Source organism: Ovis canadensis, chromosome 3 (assembly GCF_042477335.2).
Source record: "Ovis canadensis isolate MfBH-ARS-UI-01 breed Bighorn chromosome 3, ARS-UI_OviCan_v2, whole genome shotgun sequence".
NCBI lineage: Eukaryota > Metazoa > Chordata > Mammalia > Artiodactyla > Bovidae > Ovis > Ovis canadensis.
Window position 1 is genome coordinate 119000928 of NC_091247.1, and position 18843 is coordinate 119019770.

Sequence of the window (18843 nt, forward strand, 5' to 3'; positions counted from 1 at the left end):
GGGATGGTTGTGTGTGTGTGTGTGTGTGTGTGTGTGTGTGTGTGTCGGTGGGGTCGGGTGGGCAGCTAATGCTGACTCTTCTGTAAGCTGACTGATGTTAGGTGCTTGGAGACCAATAAGCAAGACTTGCAAATAGATGGGACTCTGCATGTCATGCGCCAAAGAACTGTCGTGTCCATCAACATGAATCAGTCGATGCCTGTTGGGTCCATTCATGCCTTGCATTCTTGATGAACTTCTTTTTTTCTGAACTTTCTTGTGGCTTGGAACCTTTTGTTTACTGTGGTAGAATTAAATGATAGGATATGACTATTTTTTTTTAATTTTCCTGTGTTCTTGTTTATAATGTTTTTCTTAGATTTATCTTTTTGTGTTCTTTGCTAAGAGCTTTACCCATGTCTAGTTACTTGGACCCCTTTGTCTCAGAAAATATGGAACTTTCTGCCTTCTCCCAAACACCTCTGCTTTACTCCTTGAGATGCACATAGAACTTGACTTCCTTTGAGTGAGATAAATGAGTGATTTTTCACTCATTTATTGTCTTAAGACTCTCATTGGCACAGAATTACAAAACTTAGGTTTTACCTGATAAAACTCATTCTTTGATTCTCTTCCTTCTTTCACGCTGTGTTATTTCTTCTGCATTCAGCGCTGAGATTTTTGGCCTCTTGTGTACCTAGGACAAGTCATTGTTTTATAGTATTGTTATATGGTTGGTTTCCTGAAGGAGAGGTTAGATTTTAAGTCTCTTGATGTGTGCCATTTGTGGATGGTGAGATAGGTAGGATAAGTGGAGTTCTTGAGTCATAGCTTCTGAAGTTAAAATTCTGAAGTTGAGTCTTCTGTTCTGCTTGTTGTGCTGTGAGAAGTTAGTCTTTCTGAAGGATAGTTCGGAAGTGCACAAAGGTGTTACGATGTACATGTCCTTTCAGGAGTATTTCCTAAGGAAACTGTCAGGGAGTGCACAGAGAGTTGACCAAACAGTACCTCTTTTCAGACAAAGGGGTCAATAATAACAGCTGCTGCTGCTAAGTCACTTCAGTCGTGTCCGACTCTGTGCGACCCCATAGATGGCAGCCCACCAGGTTCCCCCGTCCATGGGATTTTCCAGGCAAGACTACTGGAGTGGGGTGTTATTTCTTTCTCCGGAATAATAACAGAGGAGGAATAATTTAGATCTTCAGTAGAAGAGGCATTTCTTAAGTTTCATTTATTCCTAAAATGACTGTGTATGTGGCCTTTCATAATGAAGCTGAATGTTATACCAATGACACTAGTGAGGATTAGCATGGAGTATGATTCCTTGTTTGTTGAAAAAATAAGTGTCTTGAAGTATATTTACTAGGGTACAAATGGATATTAAATGTAAACTGTGAGGATTATGTTTTGCTTTTGATTCCAAATTTTTCCTGATCTTTCTACAAATGCATACGAGGTTGGTAATTAACACGTGTTTCCTTTAAGAGCCCTGCTTGTTTATTGAAACATATGTGTTGAATGCTTAGTGAAATAGCATGTCATGAAATAATAGCCAGTATTCCTCTAGACATCATGTAACCAAAGTGAACTTGATTCAACTATCAGCAGTCATTCCCTAATGAACAAATGAAAAGTCTGTTACTTTTCTTCGAAAAAGGAGGATGAATATTTTACAGAGTTGCGCTTTTCATCACCAAGGGTATTCTCGCTGACAGTGGTGGTTAAAGAAAACTTTTTGAGGACCATTTTTCATAATCAATATTTTTGTAGACTTCAGCCTCATTCCATTTGTTCTGAATTTCCTTTAGGTGTGAAGGTGAAGTTTGTCAAGAGATTGTACATACAGGTTATCTCCTCTAACTTAGGAGCAGTTTATACTTAAGAGTCACTAATCGCTTACAAAGTAAAAAAGTGTATTTTTGTAAAAAGAGAACTCAGCCTAATTAGTAACTTTGAATACCGAGTGGAGCAGTGATATTTCACTATGGATTTCATTAGCAGTGAGAGGGAGAGACTCTCCAATCACAAATCTGTTATCTAAATTAAATTCCAAATTAGCCTTTTAGGAAAATCGTTAACAGGAATGCTGTACAACCCTAAAATACTGTGGTATTGTGTCACTGTGTTTTTTTTTAATTTAAATTATGTTTTGTAGTAATGTATTTAACTGCCAAAACAACCATGACCAAGAAAACATAAATAACTTTTTGCAAATTAAAATGGCTTAAACTGTCTAGGATGGTGGTAGTGAAGATACCACAGGTTAATTTTAATTAGTACTTAATCAGTACTTTTTTCAAATGGCTGCAAAAGCAAGATACCTCAGTGAGATTGTTGAAGAGAATGACTTCATACACTGATATTCCACACAGCATCATTTCTTGAGATGTGGTAATTGTGGTGATAGTATAGAGTGAGGGGTTTTGATAACAAAAATAGTTGGGTAACATTATATGCTGTTTTCTCTCGGAGATACAAAAGAACACAAACACGTTAAAGGTTAGGAGAAATCGGGCAACAAAGAGGCCAGCTTAGCTTTGTTTAATCTAAAGTTTTTTAAAAAAATTATGTAGTTGATTTACAGTGTTGTATTAATTTGAGGTCTGTGTGTTAGTTCATGGTCCTGTCCGACTCTTTGTGACCACATGAACTGTAGTCTGCCAGGCTCCTCTGTCCATGGAATTCTCCAGGCAAGAATACTGAAGTGGGGCCATTTCCTTCTTCAGGGGATATTCCCTCCCCAAGGATCAAACCCAGGTCTTTCTCATTATAGGCAGAGTCTTTACTGTTTGAGCCACCAGAGAAGCCTGATTTCAGGTGTACAGCAAAATAATTCAGTTATACATATATGGCCCAAAATTGTCACCTTGCTTATTTACCTTCTATGCAGAGTATGTCACGCAAAATGCCGAACTGGATGAAGCGCAAGCTGGACTCAAGATTTCCAGGAGAATTATCAATAACTTCAGATATGTAAATGACACCACCCTTATGGCAGAAAGTGAAGAGGAACTAAAGAGCCTTTTGAGGAAAGTGAAAGAGAGTTAAAAAGCTGGCTTAAAAAAAGCCAGAGAATATTCAGTATTCCAAAAACTAACATCACAGCATCCAGTTCCATCACTTCATGGCAAGTAGATGGAGAAACAATGGAAACAGAGAATTTATTTTCCTGGGCTCCAAAATCACTGTAGATGGTGACTGCAGCTATGAAATTAAAAGACACTTGCTCCTTGGAAGAAAAGCTATGACCAACCTAGACCGCATATTAAAAAGTAGAGACATTACTTTGCTGACAAAGGTCCATCTAGTCAAAGCTATGGTTTTTCCAGTAGTCATGTATAAATGTGAGAGTTGGACTATAAAGAAAGCTGAGTGCTGAAGAACTGATGCTTTTGAACTGTGGTGTTGGAGAAGACTCTTGAGAGTCCCTTGGACTGCAAAGAGATCAAACTAGTCAATCCTGAAAGAAATCAGTCCTGAGCATTCATTGGAAGGACTGATACAGAAGCTGAAACTCCAATTCTTTGGCCACCTGATGGGAAGAACTGACTCACTGGAAAAGACCCTGGTGCTGGGAAAGATTGAAGGCAGGAGGGGAAGGGGATGACAGAGGATGAGATGGTTGGATGGCATCACCGGTGCAATGGACATGAGTTTGAGTAAGCTCCGGGAGTTGGTGATGGACAGGGAGGCCTGGTGTGCTGCAGCCCATGGCCTGCAGGACCCTCCTTGGCCTGGATGGTCTAAGCTCTAGAGCAGTGTTTCTGAAACTACTGTAGTAACAATCTTGACAATTTCTTCTGTCATAATAGGTCGCTTGTGGTAATGAGCACACAGCTGGTATGTAGCTCATGAGTCCACCCGCATTCCAGCTGACCTGTATCCAGTTCAGTATGATGAGTCCAGTGACCATGTAGTTGGATTTTTGCAACAACAGTAATAGTTTCTCAAAGCTCATTCTCAGTTTTCCCTTTCTGTTCCTGCCTCCTTTAGGCTGATAGATACTTGGAGAACAGCACTGCTCTATATGGCACGCTTGGGCAGCACATGTCCAGAGCCTTGATTCCCGGTTCCACTGGGATCAGATTACCTGGGAGTCTGTTAGAAAGCAGCATGTTAGTCCTCACCCCAGACCAGATGAATCATGAAGCTACATTTTGCCAGGATCCCAGCTGAGTCTGATGCCCATTGAAAATTGGGAAACAAGAATCTAGAACCATGCTGTCCAATAGAAATAGAATGCAGGCCACACGTGTAACTTAAGATTTTTTGATACACTCATAAAAAGTAAGGTGAAATTAACTTTAATAGATCTTATTTAACTCATATCCCAAGCAATGATCATTTCCATATGTCTCTATGAAGTGCTTGTAAGATATTCTGTATTTTTCTTGGGTTTTGAAATTTGGTGTGTATTCACATTCACAGTGCATCTCAGTTCATACTGGTCACATTGCAGCTGTTCAGTGGCTACTTGTGGCCAGTGGCTATCATACTGGGCAGTGAAGAATGGGCACACAGTAGGTGTTTAGCAAATACTTACGAAACAGAAGTATCATAGTTGGGGGGAAACATTTACTGAAGGCCAGATACGTACCAGCTACATTGCCAGCTCATAACTTGAAGGGTAGGTAGTTTTCTTGAAACAGCACTTAGAACTAGGTCTGACTCCTTGGTCTACCGTGTTCTTTTTAACTCCTGACTTTTTTTTTTTTTTAAATTTCTGGTGATTCTCTAAGTGCTTTAAGTAGAATTTTTAAAAATTTAACTCTTAAAGAGCTTACTTTCTCAGTATGCATGTGTTTATTTTCAGATTGTTCTGGAAAAAAAATTAACTGTAAATAGATAAATAATCAAGATGGAGTTTTTATGGTTTCTTTGTTTCTCTGATACTATCCTGACCATTTCCCTTTCTCACTGGTTGGAATCTGTCACTTAAACTCCACTTTAAGAAAACTAATCAGATATGTCCTTTATTCCAGAAATTCTTTTTCCAAATTTGCTGAGAAAAGTCTTAGGAGACTGAAAACAGTTTGTCAAATAAATAAATTATAAATCATGATACTTTCCTATGTAATGAAACCAATTTGATTAAAAAAAGATACTGTTGATTCCTGATATCCAGGAGATGTAGAGTCTTGTTGTCCTTGGAGAACAAAACGAAACACCCGTAGGATGCTGAGGTAATTATGAACTTACAGAGTTTATTATCATAGGTAGAGCGTGTGTGCTTAGCTGTGCAGTCATATTTGGCTCTTTGTCACCCTGTGAAAATCCCATGGGCGGAGGAGCCTGGTGGGCTGCAGTCCATGGGGTCGTGAAGAGTTGGACACAACTGACCGACTTCACTTTCACTTTTCCCTTTCATGCATTGGAGAAGGAAATGGCAACTCACTCCAGTGTTCTTGCCTGGAGAATCCCAGGGACGGGGGAGCCTGCTGGGCTGCTGTCTATGGGGTCGCAGAGAGTCGGACATGACTGAAGCAACTTAGCAGCAGCAGCAGCAGCAGCACCCATGGAGTGTAGCCCACCAGGCTCCTCTGTCCCTGGGATTCTCCAGGCAAGAATACTGGAGTGGGTTTCCATTTCCTCCTGCAGGGGATCTTCCTGACCCAGGGATCAAACCTGTGTCTCCTGCATTGGCAGGTGGGGTTTTTTTTTTTTTTTAAACCACTGAGCCACCTGGGAAACCGAGAGATTGGGAGAGAGCACAGGATGGTGAGGGGCAAGTACTTCCTTCGAAGCCTTTTTCTCCTAAGGGTTGTGGTTAGTGATTTTGATGGGACAAGAAATATGTTCCCCTCCTGTCTTCGTTCTTTCCCCTGACTTCTCCCAAGTTATTTCTTTGGCTGTGCTGGGCGTGTTGCGGAGCACAGGCTCTTCCTGCAGCCGATAGGCTTTCTCCGCTCGAGGCACGGGTGCCTTCACTAGTTGCGGTGCTGCCTTCTCTTGCTGCACAGCACAAGCTCTCGAGTACACAGGCCTAGTAATTGCATCATTCGTCTTCTCTAGTTGGAGCACGTGTGTCTAGTTGCCCTGCAGCGTGTGGAATCTTAGTTCCCTGACCAGGGCTCGAACCCCAGACCCCTGTACTGCAAGGAGGATTTTAAACCACTGGATCACCAGGGAAGTCCCTCTACTCCTATGCTTGAGGCAAATAAAATCAGAATATTGACTCCACACCTAAATAGCTATTCTGAGGTTACTGTTGCTTCTCAGTCATCTACTGCTTGCTTTGGTGGGTGAAACTTTCTCAAGACAGCTGGTGGGACAAGTTCCTGAATTTTAGTTATGAGCCCACAGTCTGTTGAATCACATGGGAATTTAGTAGATTAGAAAAAGCTTGTCTCTAGGAACTAGGCAGCCTAGGTTTTAATCTTGATTTTGCCTCAACCCAACTTTTCTAAATCTGAGTTTCCTCATCTGTTAAAATGAGGATAATACAAAACTTGCAAGATTGTGTTGAGAGGAATAAATGAAACAGCATGTTTTAAGATTCTTCCATAAAGTTATCCCTTTGTTTTTGAGTGAGGGGGTGGAGAAATGGGAGTTTTCACCACCAGTGCTTACTAATAGAGCATTAATAAGGGCAGGCTTTATGGAAGGCAGTTTGACTGTCTTTGTACATAACTGTCCTCTCATTCTTGTGTTGGCAACCAAAGTATATGGTCTTAGGATATATGGGCTAGGGGGCTCATGATAGCATTGTATTATAAGATTTAAAACTGCTGACAACTGAACTGCTCATAAGTTAGAAACATTAAATTATGGCAAATCCGTGCAGTGAGATCGATAGAGATTACAAAGAATCTCTATCCTAGGTATCCTTGGGAAGATAGCTAAGGCATAGTAAGTGGAAAAAAAAATTGCAGGATGCTCTTCTTTGTACAGAAAATGTATCAAAAAACATGCAATAAATTATTAAGTGGTTCACGCCTGAGAAGTAGAAACGGGGTCTGGAGGAAAAGAGGCCTTTTATTTTTTACCTTCTGTGCTATATGAAATTTTTGTTATGAGCAGGCATTACTTTTTCAAAGTATTTCTATCAATATTTGTAATAGGGCGTGTATTGCCTTTTAGCTAACTATTTCAAATTTTGGATGCAAAAACCAATTTAGGGGTGGGAGCTCAACTTCTTACAGTGTAGTCATTTTGAAGTTTCGCCAGACTCATACTACAAAATCAATTCAAACGCCTGCGTACTCTAAATTTGATTATTCAGCGTGTGAAGTTTGGTCTAGAAGTGATTGTTCCGGTGATTTCATTTTAAACAATCTAGTGTTCTGCATTGGGATTTTGGGAACAACTTAATTCAATGTTTAACGTAGATAGGAGAAATGCTGCCTTAAAGTCCTCGATTGCGTTTCTTCTCAATTTTGTATAAACTCATTAGGGCTGACTTAATCTTTCTGGGGGAGGTCAGCTTTTAACTCGTTTTTTTTTTTTTGCACTGCATAAAGATACATGAAAGATGAGATAAATGCAAATTGATTTATTATAGGAGGGGCATGTTCTGAATAAGCTTAGCTAAGTAGATATTAAAACAAATGCGGCTTATGAAAAAATGCAATAATGTAAGGATTTTTTCTTAATCCTGATTAGATTTCAAATTGTCCCTTCAGTAGTTTGCATAATTATAAGGCACTGCCATAGAATGAGTAACAATAGAAAATAACTCATTAATGTCTGTTTCTCTCTGGCATTGTTCCAGGGCATGTAGCTTGATGTTTGCTGAGAAGACAGTCTGGAGCATCTCCCTGTCTGATAGGGAACATCAAAGATTACTGATTTCTCTGTGCTCAAACATTCCTGATTTTGTCTGAAGTGGTAATATCCTGAGGCGCCAATAGCAGCATGAAATTCCAAGTGCTTTGGCACTTCCTATTTCTTGTATTATTTTCAAATGTAGTGATATTAGAGAAGTGGATTGAGATTTCTTGGCTTTTAAACAAAGAAAACTGTTACAAATCAGGGTTTTGAGCCCAAGGTTAGAAGGTCATTGTCATGCCAGTGACTGAGCTGATTTGGTTTCCAGAGCTAGGTTTTAAATACCCACCACTTTCAAGCCGTCGTTTCGTTGGCCTTAGTGCATTTTCAGGGGATTGCTGAGACGAGATACTAGATACACATCCCTGATTAATAAATAATGAGACGTTGAATCTGGAGGTTGCAGTTTGAGTCTTCACTTTATAACAGTTTTGAATATAGATTGTGCCCAGACATAGTGTATTAGGAAATAGCTATATGCAGCTGATGACTTGCAAATACTTACAAAGTAAGAAGTTCCTGTCTTAAAATGGTTCAATCATTGGCAGCCTCTTTGGGTTTAGACTGATCATGCCTACTTAGAGGAGAACACTTTGATATACAGACATGAGTCCAAATGTGAAACTTAATGTATATGTTCTTTTATGTGTGTGTGTGTGTGTGTGTGTGTGCGTGCGTGCGTGCATGCATGCTTAGGTGCTTAGTCGTGTCCAACTCTTTGCGACCCTATGGACTGTAGCCTGCCAATCTCCTCTGTCCATGGAATTTTCCAGGCAAGAATACTGGAGTGGGTTGCCATTTCCTCCTCCAGGGGATCTTCCTGACCCAGGGATTGAACCCACGTCTCTTGTATCTCCGGCATTAGCGGGCATATTCTTTACTACTGTGCCACCTGGGAATCCCATATGTATGTGTGTGTGTGTGTGTGTGTGTGTGTGTGTGTGTGTATTCTCCTTGGAACAGACACTGTGGAACAGATTAAGACACACTCTAGTGGGTTAGTACAAAGATACAGAGTAAATATTAAGACAATCAATTAATCATTTGACGTATAATTCTTTACTGTTGTTTCTTACTAATTCTAAATTTATCAGTTTGAAACACTCAAATAATTATTCCTTAGATCTCTGCTTTTTAAAAAACATATTCTTTGAGTATTTATTAAAATCTTTTTTTAATACTACCACTCAGTGAAGTTTGAACATTCAATAAGGATTATATAGTTTGTTAGTTTTTTATGAGATATAATATTCATGACAGTAAGATATGTGTATCTGTATATGTTTAGGTGTCTATATAGTACTTTCACACAATAATACATATAATATGTATTGGCAATGGTAATTTGAAAGTGTTCATTTCAGTCACTCAGTCATGTCTGACTCTTTGTGACCCCATGAATCGCAGCATGCCAGGACTCCCTGTCCAATACCAACACCGGAGTTCACTCAGAGTCGTCTCCATCGAGTCAGTGATGCCATCCAGCCATCTCATCCTCTGTCGTCCCCTTCTCCTCCCGCCCCCAATCCCTCCCAGCATCAAAGTCTTCTCCAATGAGTCAACTCTTCGCATGAGGTGGCCAAAGTACTGGAGTTTCAGCTTTAGCATCATTCCTTCCAAAGAAATCCCAGGGCTGATCTCCTTCAGAATGGACTGGTTGGATCTCCTTGCAGTCCAAGGGACTCTCAAGAGTCTTCTCCACCACCACAGTTCAAAAGCATCAATTCTTCGGTGCTCAGCCTTCTTCCCAGTCCAACTCTCACATCCATATATGACCACAGGAAAAACCATAGCCTTGACTAGACAGACATTAGTTGGCAAAGTAATGCCTCTGGCTTTGAACATGCTATCTAGGTTGCTCATAAATTTTCTTCCAAGGAGTAAGTGTCTTTTAATTTCATGGCTACAATCACCATCTGCAGTGATTTTGGAGCCCCCAAAAATAAAGTCTGACACTGTTTCCACTGTTTCCCCATCTATTTCCCATGGAGTGATGGGACCAGATGCCATGATCTTCGTTTTCTGAATGTTGAGCTTCAAGCCAACTTTTTCACTCTCCTCTTTCACTTTCATCAAGAGGCTTTTAAGTTCCTCTTCACTTTCTGCCATAAGGGTGGTATCATCTGCATATCTGAGGTTCTTGATATTTCTCCTGGCAATCTTGATTCCAGCTTGTGTTTCTTCCAGTCCAGCGTTCCTCATGATGTACTCTGCATATAAGTTAAATAAGCAGGGTGACAATATACAGCCTTGACATACTCCTTTTCCTATTTGGAACCAGTCTGTGGTCCACTGCAAAGGGGAATGGCAAGCCACTTCAGTATTCTTGCCTTGAGAACCCCATGAACAGTATGAAAAGGCAATATGATAGGACACCAAAAGAGGAACTCCCCAGGTCATTAGGTGCCCAATATGCTACTGGAGATCTGTGGAGAAATAACTCCAGAAAGAATGAAGGGATGGAGCCAAAGCAAAAACAATACCCAGTTGTGGATATGACTGGTCATAGAAGCAAGATCCGATGCTATAAACAGCAATATTGCATAGGAACCTGGAATGTCAGGTCCATGAATCAAGGCAAATTGGAAGTGGTCAAACGAGATGGCAAGGGTGAATGTCGACATTCTAGGAATCAGCGAACTAAAATGGACTGGAATGGGTGAATTTAACTCAGATGACCATTATATCTACTACTTTGGGCAGGAATCCCTCAGAAGAAATGGAGTAGCCATCATGGTCAACAAAAGAGTCTGAAATGCAGTACTTGGATGCAATCTCAAAAATGACAGAATGATCTCTGTTCGTCTCCAAGGCAAATCATTCAATATCACAGTTATCTAAGTCTATGCCCCAACTAATAATGCTGAAGAAGCTGAAGTTGAACGGTTTTATGAAGACCTACAAGACCTTTTAGAACTAACACCCAAAAAAGATGTCCTTTTCATTATAGGGGACTGGAATGCAAAAGTAGGAAGTCAAGAAACACCTGGAGTAACAGGCAAATTTGGCCTTGGAATGCAGAATGAAGCAGGGCAAAGACTAATAGAGTTTTGCCAAGAAAATGCACTGGTCATAGCAAACACCCTCTTCCACAACACAAGAGAAGACTCTACACATGGACATCACCAGATGGTCAACACTGAAATCAGATTGGTTATAGTTTTCGCAGCCAAAGATTGAGAAGCTCTATACAGTCAACAAAAACAAGACCAGGAGCTGACCGTGGCTCAGATCATGAACTCCTTATTTCCAAATTCAGACTCAAATTGAAGAAAGTAGGGAAAACTGCTAGACCATTCAGGTATGACCTAAATCAAATCCCTTATGATTATACAGTGGAAGTGAGAAATAGATTTAAGGGCCTAGATCTGATAGAGTGCCTGATGAACTATGGAATGAAGTTGGTGACATTGTACAGGAGACAGGGATCAAGACCATCCCCATGGAAAAGAAATGCAAAAAAGCAAAATGGCTGTCTGGGGAGGCCTTACAAATAGCTGTGAAGAGAAGAGAGGTGAAAAGTAAAGGAGAAAAGGAAAGAGATAGGCATCTGAATGCAGAGTTCCAAAGAATAGCAAGAAGAGATAAGAAAGCCTTCTTCAGTGATCAATGCAAAGAAATAGAGGAAAACAACAGATTAGGAAAGACTAGAGATCTCTTCAAAAAAATTAGAGATACCAAGGGAACATTTCATGCAAAGATGGGCTCAATAAAGGACAGAAATGGTATGGACCTAACAGAAGCAGAAGATATTAAGAGGTGGCAAGAATATATGGAAGAACTATACAAAAAAGATCTTCATGACCCAGATAGTCATGATGATATGATCACTAATCTAGAACCAGACATCTTGGAATGTGAAGTCAAGTGGGCCTTAGAAAGCAAACAAAGCTAGTGGAGGTGATGGAATTCCAGTTGAGCTGTTTCAAATCCTGGAAGATGATGCTGTGAAAGTGCTGCACTCAATATGCCAGCAAATTTGGAAAACTCAGCAGTGGCCACAGGACTGGAAAAGATCAGTTTTCATTCCAATCCCAAAGAAAGACAATGCAAAAGAACGTTCAAACTACCACACAATTGCACTCATCTCACATGCTAGTAAAGTGATGCTCAAAATTCTCCAAGCTAGGCTTCAGCAATACGTGAACCGTGAACTCCCTGATGTTCAAGCTGGTTTTAGAAGAGGCAGAGGAACCAGAGATCAAATTGCCAACACCCACTGGATCATGGAAAAAGGAAGAGAGTTCCAGAAAAACATCTATTTCTGCTTTATTGACTATGCCAAAGCCTTTGACTGTGTGGATCACAATAAACTGTGGAAAATTCTTCAAGAGATAGGAATACCAGACCACCTAACCTGCCTCTTGAGAAATCTGTATGCAGGTCAGGAAGCAACAGTTCGAACTGGACATGGAACAACAGACTGGTTCCAAATAGGAAAAGGAGTACGTCAAGGCTGTATATTGTCACCCTGCTTATTTAACTTCTATGCAGAGTACATCATGAGGAACGCTGGACTGGAAGAAACACAAGCTGGAATCAAGATTGCCAGGAGAAATATCAAGAACCTCAGATATGCAGATGACACCACCCTTATGGCAGAAAGTGAAGAGGAGCTAAAAATCCTCTTGATGAAAGTGAAAGAGGAGAGCGAAGAAGTTGGCCTAAAGCTCAACATTCAGAAAACGAAGATCATGGCATCCGGTCCCATCACTTCATGGGAAATAGATGGGGAAACAGTGGAAACAGTGTCAGACTTTATTTTTGGGGGCTCCAAAATCACTGCAGATGGTGATTGCTGCCATGAAATTAAAATATGCTTACTCCTTGGAAGAAAAGTTATGACCAACCTAGATAGCATATTCAAAAGCAGAGACATTACTTTGCTGACTAAAGTCCGTCTAGTCAAGGCTATGGTTTTTCCTGTGGTCATGTATGGATGTGAGAGTTGGACTGTGAAGAAGGCTGAGCCCGGAAGAATTGATGAGTCCCTTGGACTGCAAGGAGATCCAACCAGTCCATTCTGAAGGAGATCAGCCCTGGGATTTCTTTGGAAGGAATGATGCTAAAGCTGAAACTCTAGTACTTTGGCTACCTCATGCGAAGAGTTGACTCACTGGAAAAGACTCTGATGCTGGGAGGGATTGAGGGCAGGAGAGAAGGGGACGACAGAGGATGAGATGGCTGGATGGCATCGCGGATTCGATGGACGTGAGTCTGAGTGAACTCCGGGAGATGGTGATGGACAGGGAGGCCTGGCGTGCTGCGATTTGTGGGGTCGCAAAGAGTCGGACATGACTGCGCGACTGAACTGAACTGTTGTTCCATGTCCAGTGTTAGGATATAGATATTGCAAATTGGTTTTACTGAACTACCTGAAGGAAAAAAATTCATTTAACTTCCGACAGTGAACTTCTGTGTGATTTATTCTTGACAGTCTAAGAGGAAGTTGCCTTCTGTGTCCCTCAACCTGATAGACACGTGCTTTACCTGATGTGTGGCCTCTGTCTGCTTTCTGGCCATGATGTTTACGGTCCTTAAACAGCCCCAACTATCAGGACCGTAGTCAGTGATGTCTTTCCTAGGATTGGAGGTTGCCACTTCCGAAATAAGACTAGTAAAACAGGCTGCCCTTGTTGACCATACCAGAGTGCGTGCAAAGGAAACCACGCTCAGGAAGCACTTCTTCTGTGGACCTCTTTAATTTTGAGTTGTAGACCCAGTTTTTCTACTGGATATGTGGATCCGTGGATCTATCGGCTACAAGGTATCTTGAGTGGCTCTGAACAACTCTTCCTGTGTTCCTCCTGTGACAAATTTCATGGTATGCATTGGGAAAGTGAAAAAAGCTCAGTCAACATTAAAGAATATCTCTTTATATACATAAGGACAGTTTTCCTTTCAAATACATGATTGTGTTACTCTTACAATAATACCTGTTTGCTTCAAACAGGCTGATTATGACCTAGAATTGAAAAAAAAGACAGTTCTACCAGCATTCTGCATAGCTGTATTTTCTGAAATGTCTACTGCCATATCTAGGAAGACATAGTTCTTCTTTTTTAAAATTGAAGTATGCTTGATTTACAAAGTTGTGTTAGTTTCTCCTGAACAGCAAAGTGGTTCAGTTGTGCATATACACAAATTTTTTATGCTTTTTTCCATTATGATGTAGCATAGGATATTGAATATAGTTCCTTGTGCTATAATGTAGGACCGTGCTGTTGATCCATTCTGTATATACTAATTTATGTTTGCTAACCCCAAACTCTCCCTCCCTTCCTTTTCCACTCCCTTAGCAGCCACCAGTCTGTTCTGTGTGAGTCTGTTGCATAGTTAAGTTCATCTGGGTCGTGGTTTGGAGTCCACATAGAAGTGATATCACGTTAGTGCAGTGATACCATATGGTACCTGTCTTTCTCTTTCTGACTGGCTTCACTTGGTGTGGTCCAGCCACGTTGCTCAAATGGCATCATTCCATTTTCACGGCTGTGCAGTACTCCATTGTGTGTGTGAACGTGTATGCACCACATCTTTTTATGCTTTTCTCAGTAGATGGACATTTAGGTTGTTTGCAGGTCTTGGCTATTGTGAATAGTGTTGCTGTAAACAGGCAGGTATGTGTGTATCTTTTCACATTATAAGTTTTGTCCAGCTATATGTCTAGGAGTGGGATTTTTGAATCATATGGCAACTCTCTTTTTAGTTTTTTGAGGAACCTCCATACTGTTTTTCCTAAAGGCTGCACCAACTTACCTTCCCACCAACAGTGTAGGAGGGTTCCCTTTTCTCCACACCCTCTCCAGCATTTGTTATTTGTAGACTTCTTAATGATGGTCATTTGGATCATGTGAGGTGGTATCTCACTGTAGTTTTGATTTGCATTTCTCTAATAATTAGCAGTATTGAGCGTCTTTTCATGGGCTTGTTGGTCATCTGTGTGGAAAGACATAATTCTTGGACATAAATTTTCCAGATGTGGAGTATTATTGAGAATGTTGTGAAATGAGATTCTCTCTGGAGTGTTGTTCTGTTTCAGAGTGATGCTCATATGACATTGATTTATTTTTGTTTGATTAATATTTTCTTTTTCCCCCTTCATTTTTCTTGGCTTTTAGGTTTTCTCCAATAGATATGGATTTGCTGAATGAAAAATAAAATTTAACTTGTAAATACATTATATAAATGAATATATTATGAGAGATGCTGTTAAAGAAAATAGTTTATTACTGACCTACTTCATTATACCAAGTCAATGTATAAGAACAGATATAAAGTATCTGGGCTTCCCAGCAGGAGACACAGATTCGATCCCTGGTTTGGGGAGATCCCCTGGAGAAGGCAATGGCAACCCACTCCTGTATTCTTGCCTGGAAAATTCCCTGGACAGAGGAGCCTGTCAGGCTACAGTCCATAGGGTCACAAAAGAGTCAGACACGACTTAGTGGCTGAACAACATAATTACAATAAAGTATCTATAGATATGCCGTCTGTATTAGTTTTCTAGGACTCTGCCATAACCCAGTACCCAAAACTGGATGGTTAAAACGACATAAATTTATTGTCTCACAATTCTGGAGGCTAGCCGTCCATGGGGTAGCTAAGAGTTGGACTGAGCGACTTCCCTTTCACTTTTCACTTTCATGCACTGGAGAAGGAAATGGCAACCCACTCCAGTGTTCTTGCCTGGAGAATCCCAGGGACGGGGGAGCCTGGTGCGCTGCCGTCTGTGGGGTCGCACAGAGTCGGACACGACTGGAGCGACTTAGCAGCAGCAGCAGCAGTCTGAGAGAAAGTGCTGTAGGGGAAAACCCTTCCTTGCTTCATTTAACTTGTGTTTGCCACAAGACTTGGTGTCACTTGGCTTTGAGTTGTATCATTCCAGTCTTGTGTCCATCTTTTCTGCGTGAACTTTGACATTGTCTTCTCTGTGTGCATGCCTTTCTCTTTGTCCAAACATCTCTTTTTCATAAGCACAACAGTAATACTGAGTTATGGTGTACACTGATGACCTCATTTTAACTTGATTTCCTGATAAGGTCACGTCCTTAGGTATTGGAGGTTAAGACTGAAGCATAACTTCTCTGGAGAAAACCAGTCAACCCGTAATACCATCTCATGCTTAGAATGTGGAAGATGTTTATTCATTCATTTAGAACATGTTTACTGAAGTCAAGTTATAGGATACAGACAAATAAGCCAGGTAGCAGCAGACAAACCTCTAAATAATCTCTTATCGTTATTCATTATTTATTCAATTACTTAAATAGTTTAGAGAATTTCATGGATTAAAGCAGCATCAGAGTTAGCAGAATGTTTGTTTTAGGGACACTGGTGCTTGACACTGTAATCATGTGAGAAAAAGTTTCTGGGGCCAAAAAACGTACAAATTGCTAGCTTAAATAGTCGAAAAAGTTCTTCTTTGCAAGACTTCTCAGAGCCTTGAATATGCTGTTGTGATTTGAGAGCAACCAGCAGGAGGTCACAATATTTTCCAACTTACTCAACCACAGGATTCTTTTTTATAATCATTTCCAAGAATTATGTTCCCTAGGACAACAATGGAAAATAATTTAGCATCAAACCATATGATCTTATTTAAAATATCATTACAGAGTTACAGTAATCTAATAGTACAAAAATAATTCATGGCCCTTGGGAGTTAGACTAAAGGTTTTCAGAATTTACAAAACTGTCATGTAGATAAAGTCAATCTTTCTCAAGAGTAAAAATTTCTTTCATGACAGATGCAAGAGAATTATGATTAGAGGACTGAATCATATGTTTTACCCAACAAATCTGATTTACATTCGAATTAATAAAAAGCGAGTGACCTGCTCTTGAAACAAAGCAAAGTAGTATATTTGCTTCACTTTTTACACGCATTATTTATTGCCATATTTGAGACACAGGAAATATTCTTAACAGCCAATATTGAACTCTGCCTGGTATCCCCTGGGGAATTTTTATATCTCAATATGGATGTGGTTAGAAAAATGTGATACATAGCTATTATTCTGGACCTTGAAAATGTGTATATCCTGTGTACTTTTGAGACAGTGCCTCATTACTTACTGTCTGTGTTCGAATGTGAAGCCATGTACTAAATTAGGAAAAATCTCAGTGACTACATTTGTATTAGCAGATTACAGTCGAAACAGTTAATCTAAACGCATCTTCAGTATGAGGAATCTGGAAAATAAGGTCACTGCGCATGGTCTTAACAACATTAAGAACCACAGATCAGCTAAGAGATACGTAAATGAGTAACCTGGCCCCCCTTTTCAATGGGATATGGGGTTGAGACAGTTCTAGCCCTTGCAGAGAAGACTGGTTTTATTATGATTATTTACCATACCTATTGGAAACCCATTTCCAGTCATGAAGTCATGGCCAATCTGAGGTGTAATGGAGACTTTTAGACGTGTTTACTCTCCCCAGATATGTCAGCGGTAGTCAGTTTCCTACAAGTTTCCAATGACAGAAGCTACCGATGTCACTGAACCAAACTTAGGTCCCCTCGCCCGTGTGCTTTGTAAAGCCAATCTATTGACACTGGATTGTGGTGAAGGAAAGTGCAACATTGATTGTAAAGCCCCGTACAAGTAGTCTTGGATAGTTAGTGCTGAAAACTAGCCCAAACTCCCCATGCGTTTCAGGAAAGCATTTTATTTTTTTATTTTATTTTTGTTCGTTTTTTAAAAAAATATGTTTGTTTATTTTAATTGGAGGTTAATTACTTTACAATATTGTAATGGTTTTGCTATACATCAACATGAATCTGCCACAGGTATACATGTGTTCCCTATCCTGAACCCCCCTCCCTCCTCCCGCCCCCCTCCCCATACCATCCCTCTGGGTCATCCCAGTGCACCAGCCCCAAGCATCCAGTATCATGCATCGAACCTGGACTGGCAATTCATTTCATATATGATATTATACATGTTTCAATGTCATTCTCCCAAATCATCCCACCCTCTCCCACAGAGTCCAAAAGACTGTTGAATCAGTTCTAATGAGGTGGATGAAACTGGAGCCTATTATACAGAGTGAAGTAAGCCAGAAAGAAAAACACCAATACAGTATACTAACGCATATATATGGAATTTAGAAAGATGGTAACGATAACCCTGTATGCGAAACAGCAAAAGAGACACAGATGTATAGAACAGTCTTTTGGACATCAGGAAAGCATTTTAAAGCCTAGGGGAGGGACGGTGGTGCAGTGTCTGTGATCAGCGCCTGCACGGTGCTCTGGTTGGTAGACGGTGAGATAACAGGGTGGTGTCACAGAGGTTAACATTTTCAGTCGTTAAGTTCTGGTAGGTCTGGGAGCTATGTGTTCCTGGTCATCAGGTAGTTAACGTCTTCTATCTGTAAAACAACTGAGGAAATGTGCATCAGATACTCTTATCTGGGTTACTTAAGAGAGAAGTTAAAGCAGAGAATATGGGGTAGAGGTGTGTCTCAAGAAGGCCCCATAGATTCATTCACAGTTACAGCAAGAATCACTGAACTGTCCTGCACGTGGTTTCTTTTCTTCATCCTGTAGCCCATCTCCTAATCTTTTTTATCTTCATTATTCCATACCTACAGCTAGAGCTAGCTTAGCTAACCATCTCAGCGGTTCCACCAAAAAAAAAAAAAAAAAAGAGAGAGAGAGAGAGAGATGGCATGCTTTCCTCTAACCATAGGTCAGATAACTGCAGAGAACTAAACATGAATTCTTTGACTTCCAGGTCCCAGACTGATGATTTTCCAAACTTCCAAACTCAAATATCTCATTAAATATGTCTGTTTTGAGTTTTGTAGATGTTGTTGCTATTAAATTAAAAAAAAAAAAAAAAGAGGATCGGGTCTCACTGGTGTTAGTTTTGTATTTAACATCATAGTGTCCAGAAGACTCTGAGTGCCTGGTACGGCGTTTGTTGAATTGCTTGAAAACGTCCCTGATGTATAGATTTATAGGCAGGCTAAGTGGGTACTGTGTACAGCCAGACAGCTGTCAGAAGGTTACATGCTCTCCAGAAATGGAAAGCCACAGCATTAGGCAGTGGTTCCCATTGCCTCTCTGGGGCCTCTGTTGAGTCATCCAGC

General features: G+C 40.4%; 1 protein-coding gene across 1 annotated transcript in view; it reads left to right on the plus strand.

Moving 5' to 3' along the window:
* The window catches only part of NAV3 (neuron navigator 3), a 902370-nt gene that overhangs the window by 83301 nt on the left and 800226 nt on the right, over positions 1–18843 (plus strand). The window lies entirely within an intron of this gene.